The sequence below is a fragment of the Mustela lutreola genome, chromosome 6 (assembly GCF_030435805.1).
Source record: "Mustela lutreola isolate mMusLut2 chromosome 6, mMusLut2.pri, whole genome shotgun sequence".
In the NCBI taxonomy this organism is placed as follows: Eukaryota; Metazoa; Chordata; class Mammalia; order Carnivora; family Mustelidae; genus Mustela; species Mustela lutreola.
In genome coordinates, this window is record NC_081295.1 from 119,345,168 (window position 1) to 119,359,361 (window position 14,194).

Genomic DNA, 14,194 nt, shown 5'->3' on the forward strand with positions numbered 1-14,194 from the left:
AATTATCATTACAGTTTCTTTAGAAATTGTATTTTTGGATTTAGATTATTTAGATTGCATGTTCTTGGGAGTTTGGGCAGGTTGTGTTTTTCAAGGAATTGGTCCATTTCATCTAGTTTATTGAATTTGTGAACATAGTATTCATTGATTCATAGTGTTCCTTTATTATCCTTTTGATGTTTATGAGATCTATACGGATAGCCTCTCTTTCACTTCAGGTATTAGTAATTTATGTCTTCATTTTTTCCTTAGTTAGCCTGATTAGTGACTTAGTGATTTTATTGATCCTTTCAAAGAACCAGCTTTTAGTTTTGTTGATTTTCTGTTTTGAAATTCATTGATTTCTGTTCTTTTTTTAAGATTTATTTTGAGAGAGAGAGCATGGTGTAGGGGACATAAGGGAGGAGCAGACTCCTGCTGAGCAGGGAGCCCGATGATGCAGGGATCCATCCCTGGACCTGAAGGCAGACACTTAACTGACTGAGACATCCAGGTGCCCCCGATTTCTCGTATAATTTTATTATTTCTTTTTCTTCTACTTTCTTTGGATTTAATTTGCTCTCTTTTTCTAGTTTCCTTTTTTTTTTTTTAAGATTTTATTTATTTATTTGACAGACAGAGATCACAAGTAGGCAGAGAGGCAGGTAGAGAGAGAGGAAAAAGCAGGCTCCCCGATGAGAAGAGAGCCCGATGTGGGGCTCGATCCCAGGACCCCGGGATCATGACCCGAGCCGAAGGCAGAGGCTTTAACCTACTGAGCCACCCAGGCACCCCAGGGCCCCCTTTTTTTAGGGATAGTCTCTTTCTTCTGCCTGTCTTTGCTTTTCTGCATCTCACCTGCCTCAGCCATCAGCCCTACTCCACTAGCCTGCCAAGCTCACTCCTTATAAACTCATCAGTGTTGCAGGGCCCGAGTTCCTGTCCACTGCAGAGTTAGAGCTCTGCTGACCGCTCATTCCCTGCTCGGCACAGGCAGAGTTTAGTAGGACACTGATGTGCATGTCAGGAGCAGTTACAGGGACTGTTAGGGGCTGGGGTAGTAGATTCCTTTACTTTCTTCATAGGTTTCACCTGTTTTTGATGCTTTTCCATTCACTCCATTCCTACCAGGCCAGCTGTCTGCCAAGATTCAAAGTTCCACGTGTGTCAGTTGTTAAGGAAGGAAATTAAGACCACTGAGTCAAATACATGGGCATAGACCATCTAAGAAGAATGTTTCTTTTTTAAGATAACCTTTCCCCCTGAATTCTAAAACTGTATCAAAATATTTTTGTGTATGGTCCATAGTTTAAAAATAAAATAGGACTGGAAGACTTAGAAAGAAAAGAAACATTGCTTAAGTAATTCCCTAGGGAAAACCACAAATAAGTAATGTCTTATTTCTTGCTTTATACTTGCATTGTCTCACTGAGGGTTTTGCCCTTATAATGAATATGTTATATCAACAGTCACATTTGTAAGTTTTATAATACCATTTTTATTCTTTGTCGCTTTTACGTACATTTTGTTCTTTTTAAGGATCCACAGCCTCTCAGATTCTTTGAAGATAATAACTACTCTTTCCTAAGTTTTCGAGCCCCATATCAGGCTCCCTACTTGGCGGGAAGCCTGCTTCTCCCTCTCCCCCTGCTTGTGTTCATTCTCTCATTGTCTCTCTCTTTCTCTGTCAAGTAAATAAATAAGATCTTTAAGAAAGAAAAAAATTCTTTAGTCACAATTGAAATTTTATTATTATTTATTTTAAACTTACTAGGAGAACCTAAAGGTCAGCTCTCTTTTACTGCAAATAACTACTAAATTATTTTTCAACCATTGTTTTTACAAAGTGGAATAAAAGAAATCTCTTTACTCAATTTATCTGTTTATATTATCACATATAATTGAATACTATCCACTGATGAATAGCTAAGTCAGTGGCTTAGTGTAGAGATTAGAATCTGCTCTGTTAGAGAATATAGCACTGTATTTGAGCTGGTTTGTGTTGGAATAGAATAGAAGTTGAATTGATGGGATAGGAGCCAGAGGCCTTCTGCTAAATGAATTGAGTCCAGATGACTCTTCCAAACCAGTTGTACTTGCTTTCCTATCCAGCTCCACATTGCAGGAAAGGATTTTTAGTCCTTAGGAAGTAGATCCACAGTGGACTTTCCATTGACTCCTATACAATTCGCCCTGGCTTCAGCAAATAGTAAATGCAGTTTTTGCTTCAGGAGACTCCATAATCTTTAAACCACCCGACAACCACTAGACCTGGGGAGATTTAACGGACCCAGCTGAGGTGCCACTTAGCAGAGAGCTTCCCACACAGGAAGTTAATTTAAGGACTCTTGAGTCTAATTCACCTTGAGGGGACACCATGTGACTCAGAAAAAGCTACGTTTCTAGGTTAAATATCACAATAAATGTAACTTGGTTACACTTTAAACTTAAATAATTAATAGACACAAACTTGTATTAAAAAGAAAACAAGGGGCGCCTGGGTGGCTCAGTCGTTGAGTGTGTCTGCCTTCCGCTCAGGTCATGATCCCAGAGTCCTGGGATTGAGCCCCATGTCAGGCTCTCTGCTCATTGGGGAGCCTGCTTCTCCCTCTCCTCTTTCTGCTGTGCCTCTCTGTGTCAAATAAATTAATAAAATTATTAACTAATAAAATAAGTAATTAATAAAATATTCTTTTTAAAAAAGAAAAGATAACTTGTCATATGTTTCAAACACAGTAGTACTGAATGACTAAGAATGAAAGGGTAGAAAAAGGCATATCAGGCAAATAATAACCAAAGGAAAATTTAGATAGTAATTATAACATTAAGCAAAATTGAGTGCTGTGAAGTGTGTAAACCTGGCGATTCACAGACCTGTACCCCTGGGGATAAAAATATATGTGTATAAAAAATAAAAAATTTAAAAAATAAATAAATAAATAACATTAAGCAAAATAGAATGTAGTTGAAAAGCATGTAGAGGGACAAGAGGGACACTTAATATTAATAAAAGAGATAGTATAGGGGCACCTGGGTGGCTTAGTAGATTCAGTGTCTGCCTTTTACCCAGGTCGTGATCCCAGGGTCCTCGGATCAAGCCCCACGTCAGGCTCTCTGCTCAGTGGGTAGCCTGCTTCTCCTTCTCCCTCTTCCTGCTGCTCCCCCTGTTTGTGCTTTGTCTCTGTCAAATAAATAAATTTATTTTATTTTATTTATTTATTTATTTATTTTTAGATTTTATTTATTTGACAGACACAGTGCAAGAGGAAATACAAGCAGGGGGAGTGAGAGAAAATAGATGGTTACAGGTCTTTTTAATTTTTATTTTTAAAAAGGTGTACAGGTACAGAATGGTGTGATTGGTTGTTTGTCCTTGTGACCACGTGGCCGACTGGGGATGCAGCTCACTGCCACTGTCTGGTATCACAAGAGAGTATCATACCACATAGCACTAGACCAGGAAAAGATCAAAATTCAAAGTACAGTTTCTACAGAATGTGTATCACTTTTGCACCATCATAAAGTTAAAAAACCATATGTCAAACCATTGTAAGTCAGGGATTGTCTGTATATATACTCTGACACATGCAGTAAAATTAGAAATCAACAATAAAGTTAGCTTGACAGAGAAATATATATTTGGAAACAGAAAAACTGTTCTAAATAATTCTTTTTTTTTTTTAAGATTTTATTTATTTACTTGACAGAGATCACAAGTAGGCAGAGAGGAAGGCAGAGAGAGAAGGGGAAGCATGCTCCCTGCTGAGCAGAGAGCCCCATGCAGGGCTCCATCCCAAGACCCTGAGATCATGACCTGAGCAGAAGGCAGAGACTTAACCCACTGAGCCACCCAGGCGCCCCCTAAATAATTCTTGAGTTAAAGCACAAATCACAATAAAAATTAGTAAACAAATAGAACTGAACAATTGAAAGCCCTTCATACCATAACTTACTGGGTATAGCTCATTCAGTTCTTTGAGGCTTAGAGGCTTTTATTAAAAAGCAAAATAGACATTAAACTAAGCATCCAGTACCCTAGAAAAAACAACAGGATACACTCAAAGAATGTAAAAGGATGGAAATAACAAGGAAAATGGCAAAAATTAATACAGGAAAATATAAATGATCAACAAAACCAAAAGTGGGTTACTTTTATTTTTCTTTCTTTTTTTTTTTTTTTTAAAGATTTTATTTATTTATTTGACAGAGAGAGATCACAAGTAGGCAGAGAGGCAGGCAGAGAGAAGGAAGAAGCAGGCTCCCTGCTGAGCAGAGAGCCCGACGCGGGACTCGATCCCAGGACCCTGAGATTATGACCTGAGCCGAAGGCAGCGGCTTAACCCACTGAGCCACCCAGGCGCCCCCAACTTTTATTTTTCTAATAAAATAGACAAGCCTCTTGCAGGACTATTGATAAAGGAAATGAGAAAAGGTAACAAATAAATAAAATAAGAAATAACCATAGAATATAATAGAATCTTCTGCATTGTGAGAATGCTGCTATGTAGAGCCATAAACACAAAAATTAGAAAACTTTGATAAAAATTTTCCAGAAAGGGACACTTGGGTGACTCAGTCAGTTAAACACTGGCCTTCTGCTTGGGTCATGATCCCAGGGTGCTAGGATCAAGCTCCACCTCAGCTCCCTGCTCAGTGGAGAGTCTGCTCCTCCCCTCCCTCTGCCCCTTTCCCTGCTCTTACTTGTGCACTCTTTTCTCTCTTTCTTAAATGAATAAATAAATAAAATCTTAAAAATTTTTTTTTGTTGTTCTAGAAAAAACTACCCAAACCTACACAAAAATTAGAAAACCTGAGGGTCCCAGGGGCCTTAGTCACTTAAGCAACTGACTCTTGATTTGGGCTCAGGTTGTGATCTCAGGGTTGTGAGATTGAGCCCAACATCTGCTACGGGCTAAGCACAGAATGAGCTGGAGAGTCTCTCCCTCCCCCTCTTCCCCTCCCCCATTCATTCATACTCACACTCTAAATACATAAATAAATAAAGTCTTAAAAGTTAGAAAACCTGGGGTGCCTAGGTGGCTCAGTGGTTAAAGCCTCAGCCCTCAGCTCCAGTCATGATCCCAGGGCCCTGGGATCGAGCCCCATATCACGTTCTCTGCTCCCGCAGGGAGCCTGCTTCCTCCTCTCTCTCTCTACCTGCTTCTCTGCCTACTTGTGATCTCTATCTGTCAAATAAATAAAATCTTTTTAAAAAAAAAAAAAGGTTAGAAAATCTGTATACAAATTATTAATGTTTGTCAAAATTAAGTGTTTAATCACCTGCTGACAAAAAAATACTAAGATTAATTGAACTTTACCAAAATTTCAAAAATACATGTTTTTATCATTTTTTTTTTCAAGATTTTATTTATTTATTTGACAGAGAAACACAAAGAGGGATGCGGCTGGCAGAGGGAGAGGAAAATGCAGGCTCCCTGGGGAGCAGGGGCCCTGATGCTGGGTTCAGTTCCAGGACCCTGGGATCATGACCTGAGCCAAAGGCAGATGCTGAACCAACTGAGCCATTCAGGCGCCCATATATATAAGATTTTATTTATTTATTTGTCAGAGAGAAAGAGCAAGTGAGCACAAGCAGGTAGAACAGCAGGCAGAGGGAGAAGCAGGCTGCCTGCTGAGCTGGAAGCCTGAGGTGGGACTCAATCCCAGGACCCCGGGATCATGACAAAGGCAGCTGCTTAACCAACTGAGCCACCCAGGAATCCCCCGCCCCTATATAGTTTTATCTTAAAGAACTGTTGCAGAAAAGAACTATACCTCTTAAGGCTGGTATAACTCTTGATCAGTGATCAGCAAGCTTTTCTGTAAAGGGCCAGATAATAAATACTTTGATTTTGGAAGCCACATGGTATCTGTCACAAATACTCAGTTCTGCTGTTATAACATGAATGAGCCCATACATAATACTTCAGTGAATGAGCCTGGCTATGTTCCAGTGCAAGCTTATTTACAAAAATCAATAACAGGACAAATTTATAGTTTGCTGACCCCGATCCTGATAATTAGAAGTAGAAAGATGGGCGCCTGGGTGGCTCAGCTGGCTAAGTGTCTGCCTTCAGCTCAGGTCATAATCCCAGGATCCCGGATAGAGCCCTGCGTTGGGCTCCCTGCTCAGTGGAAAGTCTGCTGCTCCCCCTGCTTGTGCTCTTTGTCTCTATCAAATAAATAAATAAAATCTTTTAAAAAAAAATCCCAAGTAAAAGAAGAGCAAATAGGATCTGCAGCTTTCTCAGAATATCACACAACTAAATTTTCCCCAAAATACAAGTCTCAGAAAATATGTTTATGTAATTTACTTCATTAAGAGATTAAAATTAAATTATCATCTCAGTAAATAAGGAAAAATTATTTTAAGTTCGGTATCCAGGGGCGCCTAGCTGGATCAGTCAGTAGAGCATGTGCCTCTTCATCTTGATATGACTCATAGGTCGTGAGTTTGAGCCCATGTTGGGGGTATATTGTACTTAAAATAAAAAAAGATCTTGAAAAAATAAAATTCAGTATCTCTCCATCTTGAAAGTTGTTAGCAAACTAAAATAAAATTCCTTAACCTGAAAGCTGGTCTTCATAAAACCGGCAATAAGCATCATAGTTTTGAAATCTTCTGGGTATTCCCAACAGACAGGAAAAAGGCAGTTACGTTTGCTCTCATGCTACCATTTAATACTGAACTGGGGTCCTAGCCACTGCAGTAAGACAAAAATAAATAGAAATTGTAAATATTTAAAAGGAAGAAACAAAATTGTTATTATTTGCAGATGATATCATTATTAACTTAGATGATAAATAATTATTAACTCAGAAAACGAACACAACGGAAACTGATACAACTAGTAAGAGCATTTAGAAAGGTTGCAAACATAAGATTAATATGCAGAGTCCAGCAATGTTTCTTTAAAGCAGTAATTGATTAGAAAATACATAACTTTTTAAAAATACAAACCATTCATAGCAACAAACTGAACTAAAACTAAAATGCTTTGCTGTAGACTAGTGCAGGATGTTTACAATAAAAATAATAAGTTTGTTGAAGGAATCAAAAAATACCTAAGGGAGAGATACAGTCTATTCCCTGATAAGACTATTGTAAAGATGTATTTCTTAAATTAACCTAAAAATTCAATAATAAAAATAAACATCCCAAAAGGATTTTTCAGAGATCTGAAAAACTGCTTTTTGATATTTTAATATTTATATGGCAGAATAAAAGTACAAAAATGGCTTTGAAGTTTTTGAAAAAGAACAGAGGAGAGGGGACTACCCTTGCAGGTATTAGGATAAAGCTGTATTAGTTCAAACCACACGATATTAGTATACAATTTGACAACTAGATTGGTAAAACAGAATGATACCTACTGGATCTATTCTGGAGCCTCTGGACCATTGGGTACTTGGGAATAAATTCCCAAATTAATTTTGATGCATCATATTATAAAACTCTTCAAATTATTAGAAAAAGTGTGGGAGATTGAAGGAATACTGAAAAGACAAAAGGAAAAGATAAGTAAAATCAGCAATATCTTACAAAATATGTTTAGCATAGGACATCAAAAATAAAGACATAAGTCAGAGAAAGGCAAATACATTTCATTTCACTCATATATGGAATTAATAAAAGAGAGAGAGTTAGACAAACCAAAAAACAGACTTGTGTTAACTATACAAAATGATGGTGACCAGAGGGAAGGTTGGCGGGGGGTGGTGGGCGGGAATGGGTGAACTAGGTGATGGGGATTGAGGAGTGCACTTATGGAAGACCACATATAGAATTGTCGAATCAGGGGCACCTGGGTGGCTTAGTGGGTTAAAGCCTCTGCCTTCAGCTCAGGTCATGATCCCTGGTCCTGGGATAGAGCTCTCTGCTCAGCAGGGAGCCTGCTTCCCCGCCCCCTCTGTCTGCCTGCCTCTCTGCCTACTTGTGATCTCTGTCAAATAAATAAAATCTTAAAAAAAAAAAAAATTGTCGAATCACTGTATTGTATACCTGAAACCAGTGTAACACTGTATGTTAACTATACTGGAATGAAAATTTAAAAACTTAATAAAATTTTTTTAAAAAACGGGTATCAGGCTGGGAGCAGAACATAAATGTTTATCACAGAGGCTAAGTATTAAGACAGAATTTCAGAAGATCATTACAATGGTCAATAATCAAATAGGAAAAATAGATAAAATAGTATGAATTCCCAAAAGAAATCTGAATGTCCATTAAACAGGAAAAAGTACACTGTTAGAAAAATTATGCAGTGTAATTTCATACTCCTCATGTTCACTTAAAATTTAAAAGGCTGACAACAAAAAAATATTCAAGAGGAACGAGAGTGATGGGAACTTGTACATTGCCTGTGTACTTGGAGAATATACCTGGTAGTTACTGCTGTATAACAAGCTGTCCCCAAACTCAGTGGCTTAAATTAGTTAAGTATTGGTTGTTACTCACAAGTCCATGGGTCTGCTTCCAGTGTCTACTCCTCAGTACTAAACTGAGTGGACTGCTCCGATGTCTACGGCCAGCTCTGGGCAGAGTAGGTAGCTCTGCATCTCTTAGCTAGGCTTTCTTGTTTGGAGGTCAGCCGGCTGTAGGCTGCTTTCTCTTACCCTCGGCTGAGACAGGTCTTTCATCCTTTAGGAGACTAGCTCACATGGCAGTGGCAGAGTTCTAAGAGACAGAGTGGAAGCTACAAGACCTCTTGAGGCCTAGTCTTGGAACTGGTACAGCGTCAGTCTGCATTCTCTTGGCCAAGTCACAAGGTCAGCCTCGTAAAGGAGTATCCCTTGATAGGAAGAACTGTAAAATCACATTTCAAAGGACATGGGGATAGGAAGAGGTAGAGAATTGTGGTCATTTCTGCCATTGATGTACTGCATAGAGGAACTTGATAATATGTGGGGAAATTGGTGGTACTTTTATCCTGTGATTCAGAAATTTGATCTTAAAGAAACTGATACAGGTGGTGGATTGTAACAAGGATATATCTACAAGAGAGGTTTTGGGTTTTGGTTTGGGGTTTTGCAGTGTTTTTTATAATCGCAGAACTAAATGTCTACCAACAAGCAAATGAATTAATTGTGGTAAGTTCCTAAAGTAGAATACTGTTCAGCAACCAAAATGAATTAATTTGAACTACATGTTTCAATATCTCTAAAACTCAGAACCATGAAATTGAGGGGACAGAGTTGCAGAAAGTATAATCCTTTTTTTTAATTGAGTAGAGGAACATACAGAAAATACTGACCAATACTACCATGAGTAATGGCTAGATACCTAAGTAGTACAAGTATAAAGACATGCAAGAGAGTGATAAGCACCAAATTCAGATGAGTAGTTACCTCCGAGGGCTGGGGAGTACACATGGGGTTTCAGTGGTACCACTAGTTTTATTTCTTTACAAAAAATTTTAAAAATACATGGGTGCCTGTGTGACTCAGTCAGTTAAGCGTCTGTCATGATCTCAGGGTCATGGGATTGAGCCCCTAATTGGGCTTCCTGCTCAGCGGAGAGTCTGCTTCTCGCTCTTTCTCTCCCCCACTCTTGTGTGCACGCACACTCTCACTCTCAAATAAATAAATCTTTAAAAAAAAAAACACACAAAATGGTACATCACTATTTGACAAAGCTGGCTACTACCTGAATGTCTGTTATTTCTTTACTTTTTTGATGTTTGAAATATTTCATTTAAAAAACAAAAAATCTCTGGGATGGGATTTCACAGGACTTAATCATGATGGCGTCCCATCTACTTTCATCTGTCTTTAGTGTGACTCTTTTCCTGCTGTTACTTAAGTTTGGCAGGTACCAGAAAGGTGTGTGTATTGAAGACCATATATTTTTGTTCCTGGGTTTCCTCATACACATACTTGCATGAGAGTGGTTCCCCTGAGCTCCTTTTGGATCTGGGCTTATTGGTTTAATAGAGCAAGCTGTTATACTGCAGTTCGCTTGGATGTTCATAATTGTTTCGGGATACTCAAGTCTTCCTCTGAGAGCTACCTTCTAAATCAAAGCAAGTAGCAGGAAGTGTTCTTATACAGTACCAGAGTACCTGCCTAGAAGCGGCTTCAACCATACCGATTATGTATCTCACATAGCAAGCCCAGAGGTTGGACATTCATTATGTCATTGCTTCAGCAGCTCAGCCACCTCAGGGCTCAACTTCAGTTCAGCTTCTCATTGAGTCTCCTGCCCTTCCCCTTAGGAGCACAAGGTGACTGTAGCAGCTCCAAGTTTTCAGGTCCCCACTTGACAAGCAGGGTGTAGGGTTTCTTTTTATGCAGCTCTTTATCATGGTGGGAAATCTTTTCCTTCCATGAGCCCCCAAGAGACAGCCTCCCAGAAACCATTGGTCCAGAACTGGGTCATGGCACGCCTGAACCTGTCACTGCAGAAGGGAGCAGAATTCCCTGCGCCATTCCAGGTGTGCCATAGCTCTTCCCTGAACAGAATCCAGGTCTTACTGGTAGAACAGTGGAAGGAAGAGTGCCGGTGCGCTAGACACCCGTCAGTGTCTGCCAGAATGTCCACCTTAGAGTAAAAAATAGGTTTCAGAAGGTGATGATCCATTTTGTACCCACTCGGACTACAGCGACACAGCCAGGGCTCTTCATGGTGGCAGATTGTCGGAGGGGCAGTCTCCAAGGCTGGTCCATTGGCAGTGCCTCCGCCTGAGTCTCGTGTGCTTGGTGGGAGAGCTTACTAGCAGGAAAGACGGCATCACGGGACTCTCGCTAGTTGGCACTTCAGTCTCAGCAAAACATCCCAAAAGGGGAAAAAAAAGAAATTTGTAGGGTTTTTTTCTTTTTAAAAAGTAAGCAGTTGCCCAAATTATTTTTGTTAACTAGTCCGAAAGTGCTAGAATTAAAGTATTATACTTAGAAGTTCAAGGCAGCACTTACCTGCATGTAGTTGGATAATGAAGGGCAATATATTTTTTTCTTTTTCTTTCTTTTTCCTTTTTTTTAAGGGGAGTTCTTACTGCTAGCTAAAATGAGCTTCTAAATAAAGTCTCCTTCTCCAGATTTTGGGGTTTTTGACATATAGATTAAAATTATAACTGCTTTTATATGATTTGGAGAAGAACAGGTCCATCCCAGCACCCTGCCTAGAACAGACTTCCATAAGCCCAGACTCAAATCTCATCCCGAAATGTTGGAGCCAGCTCTCTGTCTGATGTGACCCTGACACCTACCCCAGCCCACATGCGAGAATCATGTGAGCGACAAAAATAACTCTCTTCTGGTGCTTGTGGCAGCAGTTGACAGGGAGCTAGCTCAAAGCTAATTGGACGGTGGAGAAGCATGAAAACATAAAATGTTGCAGTGAACTCTGTCTTGGAGGACCTTTGCCTCTGAGGAATCTTCCTTTTGATCAGCACTATGACTTTCAAGAACTGAAATCCTCTTGCTTACGAAAGAGGCACCTCCTCCTAAGAAAACTGGTAAATAAAAGAATATTTATTTGCTTTTCATCATAGACTCATTGGCAAGATCACCTTAGATAGAGTTCTCCAAAGTAGATCCCCTAAATATTAGTATAAAACTTGAAACATTGAAACAAATAAAGCTATTGTTAATTTCCACAACTTGAAGTTTAATTAGAAGTGAAAATAAATGCCACTAAAATTTCTTTGTGCAGATGCCATTATTTAAGTTACACTAGACTTCGTAAGAAGACATCTATTTTATTTTTTTCAGATTTTATTTATTTATTAGAGAGCATAAGTGGGGTGAAGGGCAGAGGGGAAGCAGGCTCCCCACTGAGCAGGGAGCCCTGGGACTCCCGTGTTGTGACCGAAGCCGAAGGCAGATGCTCAACCGACTGAGCCACTCAGGCACCCCAGAATGTATCTGTGTGATAAAGAAAAATGCAAAAAAAAAAAAAAAAAAGAAGAAGAAGAAAGAAAAAAATGCTTTAATGCTTTTTCCAACTGCCTTTGTTAAAGTAAATCAGATATGTGTTGATGCAGAAAACACCATTATTAAACAAAAGTTTTAAATAAGTTGTATTGAACTGTAATAATATTAAATTAATTGCTCCCTTAAGAACTGGAGATTGGGGGGCAACTGGATGGTTCAGTGGATTAAGTGTCTGCCTTTAGCTCAGGTCATGATCTCAGGGTCCTGGGATCGAGCCCCGCATCAGGCTATATGTTTGGCGTGGCGCCTACTTCCCCCTCTCTCTCTGCTGCCTCTCTGCCTATTTGTGAACTCTTTCTCTCTGTCAAAAGAAACAAATAAAATCTTTAAAAAAGAGAATTGGAGATTGGGGCACCTGGGTGGTTCAGGCAGTTTAGTCCGACTCTTTGATTTTGGCTCAGGTCATGATCTCAGGGTCATGAGATTGAGCCCTGTGTCAGGCTCTGAGCTCAGCGAGGAGTCTGCTTGTCCCTTGTCCCTCTCCTCCTCCTCCATTCCCTACCCCCATGAGTACACACTCTTTAAATAAATAAATAAAATCTTTTTTTTAAAAAATTGGAGATCAGGGATGCCTGGGTGGCTCAGTTGGTTAAGCGGCTGCCTTTGGCTCAGGTCATGATCCCAGTGTCCTGAGATGGAGTCCCACATTGGGCTCCTTGCTCAGCAGGGAGCCTGCTTCTCCCTCTGCCTCTGCCTGCCATTCTGTCTGCCTGTGCTTGCGCGCTCTCTCTCTCTCTGACCCAAAAAAAAAAAAAAAAAAAAGGAGGTCATTTTCTTTTCTAAACTTCTGGTTTCTTTAGGAAAAAAAATTTTAATTTAACAGTTAAAACTGCTAAAGAGAACTATGTCTCTACTTTGCAGAAGAGAAATGTGAATGATGCCCTCTCTGAGCCTCTGTGAATCTCCTTACCTCCCTCCCCACCAACCTGACGGATGCTCTAGGCCCAGTCGGTGGTGACCACAGGCAGGAGCACGAGTGTCACATCTCAGGAGTTGATCTGAGTGTTCAGGCTACCGGGGTGAGGGTACTGAATTGGTTTTCTAGTCTAGGCTGGCCTGCCAGCTCGTCCCACTTGTTCAGGCAGCTACATTGGTTAATTCATAAAGTACAATCTTAGTCTTAACTGGCCGTGGAGTGCAATTATCTCTAAAAATGTAGAGTCAGTTTAAGGGCACCTGGCTGGCTCGGTCAGTGGAGTGTGTGGCCCTTGATCTTCATTAGTTCAAGCCCAACATTGGCTGTAGAGGTTACTTAAATAAATACAAAAAATTTTTTAAACATGTAGAGAATCAGTTTAAATAAGAAAAGGTAAACATTTCATTTCAGTAAACCCCAAAGCCACATGGGGGAAAGAATGGATAGGAAATGAACAGGCATGTTGGCAAGAGGAAAGAAGAGAATTCTTTGACAGATAATTCTCAAAAATTGATTTTAAAATATAGCTTACCTAGGAGTCTAGGCCTATAAGTTGGCCTTTATTTTAAATATCTTTGAAGAACTTCCGGAGTACTTATTTCAAAATTTTCTTCATTTTGTACAGACTTAATGAGTACCTCTTGTCTTTAGAAAGTATTTTTGCCTCAATTTTTAGTTTATTACAAATTTAGTTATAACATAACAAGGCAGTGGAAATTAAAAACAAGTTACAGCATTTCTTAGGCACTTCCAGGGATTCATCCTTCTCTTGCTCTCCTCACCTCTAGCAGGGACAGATATAAGATAGAAAAACCAAAAGCTAAAAAGACATAGCTTGGAAAAAAAAAAAAAAAAAAAGACATAGCTTGGCACAAAAGTTAGGTGGGTACCACCTCTATAGAAATAGGGTAGAACTCCTGAATGTCATGGGAAGACTGCAGCCTGACAGGCCTTGGGTGGCTAGTGTTCAGAACCCTTGGAGTAGGAGAGCCCAGGTTCCCAACGGAAGTCTCAGGAGCTGAGACTTTTAGAAAGGTGTGCACCTAGGTAGGGAGAGGACACAGAAGCAATGCACGGTAAAAGATGGAGCCAAACCACACCCGATTCCATGGCTCTGCCTGCAGTATTCCCTGGATATCGTTGGAGCAGAAGCTTCACAAGTAAGCCCTTCACCAGCTGGAACATGAATTCACTTCAGATGAAATGAATTTTATGGCATGGCCTGACAAGGAACTTAAGTATGTTCAAGCTGTTCAAAGGTGAATGAAAGAATTTAAAAGAACAAAAAATCATGGAAACAAAGGCATACATAATGGAAACAGATATGTAAAGAACAGGTAGAAATGAAAAACATGCCTAGAGATGGGA

At 39.7% G+C, this 14,194-nt stretch overlaps 1 protein-coding gene across 1 annotated transcript in view; it reads left to right on the plus strand.

The window, feature by feature from the left end:
* The window catches only part of NUDT3 (nudix hydrolase 3), a 112,698-nt gene that overhangs the window by 87,795 nt on the left and 10,709 nt on the right, over positions 1–14,194 (plus strand). The gene's annotated exons all lie outside the window — the stretch shown is intronic.